The 8583-nt window shown below is 45.2% G+C and overlaps 1 long non-coding RNA gene across 1 annotated transcript; it reads left to right on the top strand.

The window, feature by feature from the left end:
* Nucleotides 1–2816: 2816 nt before the first annotated feature.
* On the top strand, nt 2817–4353 carry LOC108544093 (uncharacterized). The gene is made up of 2 exons (XR_001889736.1): nt 2817–2908; nt 4276–4353. It is a non-coding gene; the product is annotated as an uncharacterized LOC108544093 (long non-coding RNA).
* Nucleotides 4354–8583: the final 4230 nt, after the last annotated feature.

Genomic DNA, 8583 nt, shown 5'->3' on the forward strand with positions numbered 1-8583 from the left:
TGAGATACTTTCTGTCTCGCGGGGCTGCCTGCCTCTGTGTGTGCCAGCTTCTGAGGGTGTCACCTCTGTTTGTTCGTCCTCCGGTGCTGGCTTCTGTCCTTTGCACCTGTGTACTTGTGGTTGCCCTGGTTGCTGCCTTTCTACATTTTCAGTTCAAGAGACCACCCCAACCAAACCCTATTTCTTAGTCTTGAGGCAAAAGATAGAGGAATGGAAGATGTGACTGACCAGCTTAGAATTGGACGGTCCAATTAACCATAACCTAGTAGTGGGAGGCGGTGTGCAGGGCCTTGCAGTATAGCAGCGTTTTTTGAGAGTCCCCCTTGTGGTTGAGGCTGCTGTTCTCAGAGGAGAGGATGGGCAGGTACCTTGGCCAGGGCCATGACAAACTCCCAGGCTCTGGAGGGTTTTGCGCAGAGGCCTCATGGTCGCACTGTAGGGGGAGCTCAGGTTTTAGGTGGCGGTTAGGATCGATGCATCCCTAGGTTCTCTTCAGATATTTCCCTGCTGTTAGGTGGAACCCAAGCGAAATCTCTTTCCTTTTTAAATTAAATATGCATAGCATACATTTTACCTTTTTAACCCTTTTTGAGTCTAAAATTTAGTGTCATTAGGTATATTCACCGTCCATTTCCAGAACGTTTTCATCATCCCAAACTGTTAACTCTGAACCCCATTAAATAATTACCCTACCTTCTCCCCACCACTAGCCCCTGGTAATCACTGTTCTACTTTCTGTCTCTATGAATGTGACTACTCTAAGTACTTCATGTAAGTAGACTCGTAATATTTGCCTATTTTTTGTCTATTTTAACATAATATTTTCAAGGTTTGTTCGTGTTGCAGCATGTGTCTGAATTTTATTCCTTTTAGTGGATAAATCATATTTCATTGTATGTATACACCACATTTCATTTATCCATTCATTTGTTATTCATTTTCTACCTTTTGACTCTTTTGAATAATGCTATCAGTCCCTCGTCCCACCCCCCCCGCCCCCATTTTTTTTGAGAGTCAGGGTCTCTATCACCCAGGCTGGAGTGCATTGACTCAGTCCTGGCTCACTGCAGCCTCGAACTCCTGGGCTCAAGTGATCCTCCCGCCTCAGCCTCTCAAAGTGCTGGGATTACAGGTGTGAGCCAGCATGCCTGGTTCGTTTTTAAAGTATAGATGAGATTGCTTAGAATCAAGAAACTGTTTGGTTAATGAAAAAGACCTTAATAAAAGGCGTACTTAGTCCTACGTCTTCATTTCATAGAAGGGAAAATTGCCCAGCTGGGAACAGTGAACTGCTGGTACCACATCCACCTACTTTAAGCTTATTTACCATTTCTGTCCCCCTTACCTAAAATGATGAGAGTTTTGGCGGTAGACGGCAGCCTCAGTATGGATATTTAATCCTGAAGGATGTTACAGACTTACAGAATAGTGGATTTGGCTGCTCTCAAACTTTTTTGCTTGGGTTTTTTTGCATGAATCATTTTCATTATGCTTTTGTCGGTTGAGATGCATGACCTGTATGACTGACAATAGCTAAGTGATGAATACATGAATGAGGAGCTTAAAGTCGTTGCCTACATCAGCAGATCTCAAACTTTTTGGTCTCAAAATATATTTTGAAGACCTTAAAGACCTTTATTTATGTGATTATATCTGTAGGTACTTGCCATACTAGAATTAAAATTGGCAAATTTTAAGATATTTATTGATTAAAAATATCAATAAACCTATTATATTAACATAATATATATTTATGAAAAGTAACTGCATTTACCAAAACACGATAATTAGAAGAGTAGCATTGTTTTAGACTTTTGCAAGTATCTTTAGTATCTGGCTTAGAAGATAGCCGATTCTCATATTTACTTCTTCACTCAGACTGTGTGAGATATTATGGTGGAAGTACATGAAGAAAATCTGGGTTGGGCGCCGTGGCTCACGCCTCTATTCTCAGCACTTTGGGAGGCTGAGGCGGGCAAATCACGAGGTCAGGAGATCGAGACCATCCTGGCTAAAAATACAAAAAAAAGAAAAAGAAAATTAGCCAGGCATGGTGGTGGGCGCCTGTAGTCCCAGCTGCTCAGGAGGCTGAGGCAGGAGATTGGCGTGAGCCCAGGAGGTGGAGCTCACAGTGAACCAAGATCACACCACTGCACTCTAGCCTGGGTAACAGAGCGAGACTCTGTCTCAAAAAAAAAAAAAAAAAAAAAAAAAAGAAAAAAAAAGGAGAAAAGAAGAAAATCTGACCTCCCACAGATAGGCAGTTGGAAAATTTTCAGTAGCCTTTTAGAAAATTGTAGATGCTCTTCTTTGATATTACACCAAAACTTGACAAGTGGCAGTTTCCTAATGGTTAGTTGTGATGTGGCATCTGAAGCTATGCCATCCTCTGTTACATTAAAATATTTTAGTTTATTTTGCACTTTAGGTGGATCTTTTACCCATATATGATTTTGTAACATCATGGTTCACTGAGTTGTGCAGATCTTCCAAATAAATGTCAGCATTACATTATGCAATATAAATCACACTCGTTCATGTCACTGCTGATCTCGTTAGAAAAACCTCAAGTATGAGGAGGCAGTAAGTGCCTATGGGGTGGATACAAAGTTTCAAAAATTCTTTTTCCACTTGGAAGCTCAACTTCTATTCTTGGCCACAAGTGCTGTCAGTTGTTTACCTTCAAGTGATGAGCTCATAGGTTAATTCTTGAGGACATGTCTGCCAGGTACTCAAGTCTCAGTCATTGCAGTTTGCAGTAAAGACAGTACTGAGTACAACAGGTGGCTTCGGGTGGCTTGGAACTCAAACACTCACAAGAATGATTTTTCTCTAGACGGCCGTGGGACTTCGTGTGCAGAAGGGCTTCATGTGTGCTTCCCATGTCATTCAGTGGGACGTTAAAAAGGTGTGTCTTGGCCAGTGCGGTGGCTCACACTTGTAATTCCAGCACTTTGGGAGGCCGAGGCGGGTGGATCACGAGGTCAGGATATCAAGACCATCCTGGCCAACACGGTGAAACCCCATCTCTACTAAAAATACAAAAAATTAGCTGGGCGTGGTGGCAGGCGCCTGTAGTCCCAGCTACTCAGGAGGCTGAGGCAGGAGAATGGCGTGAACCCAGGAGGCAGACCTTGCAGTAAGCTAAGATTGCACCACTGCACTCCAGCCTGGGCGACAGAGCAAGACTCCGTCTCAAAAAAAAAAAGTATGTCTTCAAAGGTTGAGATTTAAGAAAAGCGATGATTTTTTATTGCTTTGTCAAAGACGAAGGAGTTTTCTTTTTTTGGAAAAAAAAGATGGCCATGTTGGCCAGGGTGGTCTCGAACTCCTGACCTCAGGTGATCCGCCTGTCTGCATCTCCCAAAGTGCTGGGATTACAGACGTGAGCCACTGCACCCAGCCCAAGTAGTTTGTTTGTTTTTGTTTTTTTTTAACAGAACAAAACTGCTATGGTGAAGGATATCATGACCGCTAGGATAGTTTGGTGTCACTGCCTTAATTCGTGCTAAGATGCTAGCAGTTTTACCCTGGCATTTACACCATTAATGCAGAAAAAGGTGAATAATGGCTTAGCATTCTGAAAATAGTTTGGGCCTTGCACCTTGGGCCTTGTGGGCTCCCTGAAAGGAGGAGTTTACATCCCCAGAGGCTAAGATCATCATCTACAAACTGCTGACCTAAGCCAGTATTCCAGTCTTGCGGGTATCAGAGGGAAAATCAAGGCGACCATCATCCTAGAAGGAAAAGGCATGGTGGGAAGTCAGCACCTGAACTTGTATTTACACCGGCCTCGGCATCTGGCGTGCTTTGTACTAACTGCATAAACATGCTCGCAGTCGTCCTGGGCTGGAGCCAGCTTTACAAAAGCAGACCTGGGTGTTGAGTTTCTGAAGCCATGCCCTACTGGTTATTAGAAAACTCTTTGGCATTTTAAACTCCCTTCTCCTTCTTAACATTGAAATTTAATATCATGAAATTGACACCAAATGATGATGTCAGGCCTCTGGGTTGTGACACCATCTGTTGGCAGCCTGGCTTTGGAGCTTCTCCCAGTTGAATTTTGCTGCCTTAAAGCAGAAGGGAAGGCGTAGTGCATTTGTTAAGAAGAAGATGCTTGAATCTTTTGCTTTCAGCAAACTTGTTTTTTAGGTCAGAATACCATATCCAGTGATCAAGCTAAACATGAAATGCTTCGAGTAGGACTCAGCATTCGTACTTAGATATTTACAAATCACTGGGTCTAATAATACCCTTCTTCTCTTTTGTTGTCAGCGATGGAAGAGTTAATAGTTGAACTTCGTCTCTTTCTTGAACTCCTGGACCATGAATATCTAACCTCAACTGTCAGGGAGAAAAAGGCCGTGATAACCAACATTCTGCTGAGGATACAGTCATCCAAAGGTGAGTCTCATTCTGACGCCTGCTTTTTCTTCTTACAGTGTCTTGGCTTCTAAACCGTCTTTAATTTTACTATCTTTCTAAAATATATTTATTTGTTCTTTAACTTACAAACTTATTTATTCATCAAGTTTTCATTGAGGGTTTACACTTGTGCCAAGTTCTCTGTTGGCCTCAAGGTGTAGAAAGATAAAGCTTTGAAGGAGCTAATGGAATCGTGTGTTGGGAGTCCCCAGGGCAACCCCAGTGTTTGGAGATTACCTGGAAGGACTCACCAGACAGGTGGTTCTTTCTCATGTGCAGGATGCACTGCAGCTGTAGTGAGGATGCACAGCCCGACTGGCAGATCGGAAGGGAGAAGACACAGGCGGAACGTGCAGGAACCTATAGGCCAGCTTCTGTGCGCTCTGTCCCTCCCAGGAGGGTCACACAGAGCACACTCTTTCCTCAGCAATAAAAACGCAGCAAGCTCTGAGTGACATTTTTGTTCAGGCTCGTCAGAGACTTAGTGCCCAGGGTTTTTACTTGGGTCTGGTCCTCTAGGCACCCTCTGCCTAGCACACACCAGAATTCCAGGACAGGCAGGGTTTCAGCACAACCGTATTGTTTACATAAACGGTACAGGCACAGTGAACCACCCTTGTCCATCAGGGAATGGTGGGAGCACTTCTGAAATCCATGTTCCCAGAGGCCAGCCAGGGCCAGCCTTGCAAGCAGGCCCCTCAAGAGAGAGCAGCCTTAGGTCTGCTGTGTTAACTCTTTCATGCACAGTGAGTAGGACAAAAAAACAGGCAATAAGAAAGTCTGCTAAGTACTGTGGTGGAGAGCCTCAGAGCCTCATGAGAGCGCCTGAGAAGTGAGTCCACACCAGTTGAGTGAGAGACTGGGGCGTTGGAGGGTCCGAGGGGCAGTTCCTGGATGATGTGATGTGAGAATCTTGAGGACTCTGTGGAGATAATCTGCTGGATGAGATGGAGGATTTTTCTTTTCAACCTCTTTATTGAGATGTGATTCACAGGCCATGCACTTCACCATTTAAAGTGTACAATTCATTTATACTTTTATATGAATTCTCTTAGTATATGAAGCCATGTATGACACTATTAGATTTGCATTCTGGAAGGCTCACCTGGCCAGTCTGGAAGATGGGCTGAAGGATTTGGTAGCAGTTTGCACGTGGATTCCTTGGGGAAGCCTGGGTGGGCGATGGGGCCTGTTACTCAGATGAGAAAGCAGGATAGGGACCCTATTCTGAGGCAACATGAAATATTAACTTTTTTTTTTTTTTCTTTGAGACAGGGTCTCACTGTCACGCAGGCTGGAGTGCAGTGGTGTGATCACTGCTCACTGCAGCATTGACCTCCCAGGCTCAGGTGATCCTCCCACTGCAGCCTCCCTAGTAGCTGGGACTACATGTGTGCACACCACAACACCCAGCTAGGTTATTTTTGTAGCTGAGTGTTTGCCATGTTGTCCACGCTGGTCTTGAACTCCTGGGCTCAAGCAGTCTGCCCGCCTTGGCCTCCAAAAGTGCTGGGATTATGGGCATGAGCCACTGCGCCTGGCCTGAAATGTTCACTTCGAAGTGATTTTGTTACTTCCCTGCTCAGACTCTTTCACCTGTCAGCCTTTGCCTCTGGTCACAATCAGACTCCCTCGGCCGTCCTGCAAGGTCCTTTGTCATAGGTGGTTACGAGTATGAACTCCAAAGTTAAACTGGCTTTTTGATTCTGGCCCTGCCTGTTACCAAACATGCAACCTTTCACAGGTTACTTACGCTTTTTTTACTTTAGTTTCCTCCTTGTAGAAAAAAGTGCGAATGGTATTGACCTTATGGGATGTTGTGCAGATTGAATGAGATGGTATCAAATATTTCAAAACAGTGCCTGATGCATAGTAAATATGTCAGCTATTGATGACCGTTTGCTTTCCCCTGATTTCCTGTCCTCTCTTCCTCTGCCAAGTAAGCTCTGGCACTGGTCTCTTCATGCTTCCTTCTGGATGAATCTCCTGATATTTTTCAATTCATGAATTCTTTCTTTAGCTCTTTAATTTGCTTTAAACCTATCTATTGATTTTGTGTATGCATGTGTCATTTATCCTTTTCCTTTCTTGCTTTTGTTTGTTTGCAGTTCTCTGTACCAAAGTTCTTTTCTCCATTGCAGCTCCTGGGGCTCAGACACGGGGTCTTTTCGTGTTTCAATTCCTGGCCTCTAGCGTAGTACTGAACCCATTATAGGTGGTCGTTGTTAAGTCAGTATTTTTACAGGCCTTTCCAAGTGAGTGTTAGGCATATAAAGAATACTGTGCCCAAATTAAAACTTGTTTCTCCCTTTTTCCTGCCTGCACTGGTGTCGTGTTCATCACCTTTCCTAGTAGTTCGTTGTGTATGTATTTGTCTTTCCAGCTTGAATATGAGTGCCCAAGAGGCGTGAGCTTGCATCAGTCATGTCTTCCATAAACTATGGCTGTTACAGTATCTGACTTTAAGAAGATACTTAATAAAAATTTATTGATTCCCAGGAAGGTGTCTATTCTGTTACTACATGGGTGAGTCCTGCCTGCCCTGAGCAGAAGTTGAGAGGGAGCAGCTTTCCCTTTGAGACGCAGCACGTCGCTGAGGAGCATGTCCCCCATTTCCATCTATGAGTGCTTTCATTCATTTCTTAGCTTCCCTTCCCCTTTCCCTTTCCTTTCCCCTTCCCCTTTCCCTTTCCTTTCCCCTTCCCCTTCCCTTTCCCCTTCCCTTTCCCCTTCCCTTTCTCCTTTCCCTTCTCCTTTCCCTTTCCCCTTCCCCTTTCCCCTTCCCCTTTCCCCTTCCCTTTCCCCTTCCCTTTCCCCTTCCCTTTCTCCTTTCCCTTTCCCCTTCCCCTTTCCCCTTCCCTTTCCCCTTCCCTTTCCCCTTCCCTTTCCCCTTCCTTTCCCCTTCCTTTCCTTTCCTTTCCTTTCCTTTCCTTTCCTTTCCTTTCCTTTCCTTTCCTTTCCTTTCCTTTCCTTTCCTTTCCTTTCTCCTTCCTTCCGTCCTCTCTCCCTTCCCTCTCTTCTCTTCTCTTCTCTTCTCTTCTTTTCTCTTCTCTTCTCTTCTCTTTTTGAGATGGAGTTTTGCACTGTTGCTCAGGCTGGAATGCAATGGCGTGATCTCAGCTCCCTGCAACCTCTGCCTCCTGGTTCAAGCAATTTTCTTGCCTCGGTCTCCCAAATGGCTGGGACTACAGGCACATGCCACCAAGCCCAGCTAATGTTTGCATTTTTAGTAGAGGTGGGGTTTCACCATGTTGGCCAGGCTGGTCTCGATCTCATGACCTTGTGATCCACCTGCCTCAGCCTCCCAAAATGCTGGCATTACAGGTGTGAGCTACCACGCCTGGCCTAGGACTAGGTTTCTATTGGTGGTGTGGCCTTTGGGAAGCTACCTAACCTTAACCACTCTGTTTTGTCATCTATAAAATGAGCAGTGTAGCATTTTCTTCCAGGAATGTTGCAAGGATTAAATGGATGGTGACTATAAAACATCGTGCGTGGCACATAGTAAATTCTCAGCAGGCTGTCATTGCTGTTCATTTACTTTTCTCTAATGACCAGCAAGCTCTTAATTTCCTCCTTGGCATGGGCACTGGGACGTAGATGGACAAAACAGAGAGAAATAAACACATGGACAAAAATCCCTGCCCTGGTGTGGCTGATGTTCTGGGTGGGGAGAGAGAGAGAGAGAGAGAGAGAGAGAGAGAGAGAGAGAGAGCGAGAGAGCGAGCAGGTGGCAAGTACTGAGAAAGGAAAGGTGGAGGACCCAAGTGACTTCCTAATTTCTTCGTCGCTCCCCTAAGGTGTTTGTCTCACCCTTGGCCATAGGTCTTGGGTCACTTACAGATGCAGACCGGGCCAGGCTCAGTGGCTCGTGCCTGTAATCCCAGCACTTTGGGAGGATGAACCCAGGAGTTTGAGACCAGCCTGAGCAACATGGTGAAACCCCATCTCTACAAAAAATTCCAAACATTGGCTGAGGGTGTTGGTGCATGCATGTAGTCCCAGCTACTCGGAAGGCTGAGGCAGGAGGATCTCCTGAGCCCAGGAGACCTATGCTGCCACATAAGGTAGCCAGTAGCCACACATGGCTATTGCAATTTTAGAAATTAATTACAGGCCACGCGTGGTGGCTCACGCCTGTAATCCCAGCACTTCGAG

This window comes from Rhinopithecus bieti, unplaced genomic scaffold, assembly GCF_001698545.2.
Source record: "Rhinopithecus bieti isolate Rb0 unplaced genomic scaffold, ASM169854v2 scaffold_26199, whole genome shotgun sequence".
NCBI classification, from domain to species: Eukaryota; Metazoa; Chordata; class Mammalia; order Primates; family Cercopithecidae; genus Rhinopithecus; species Rhinopithecus bieti.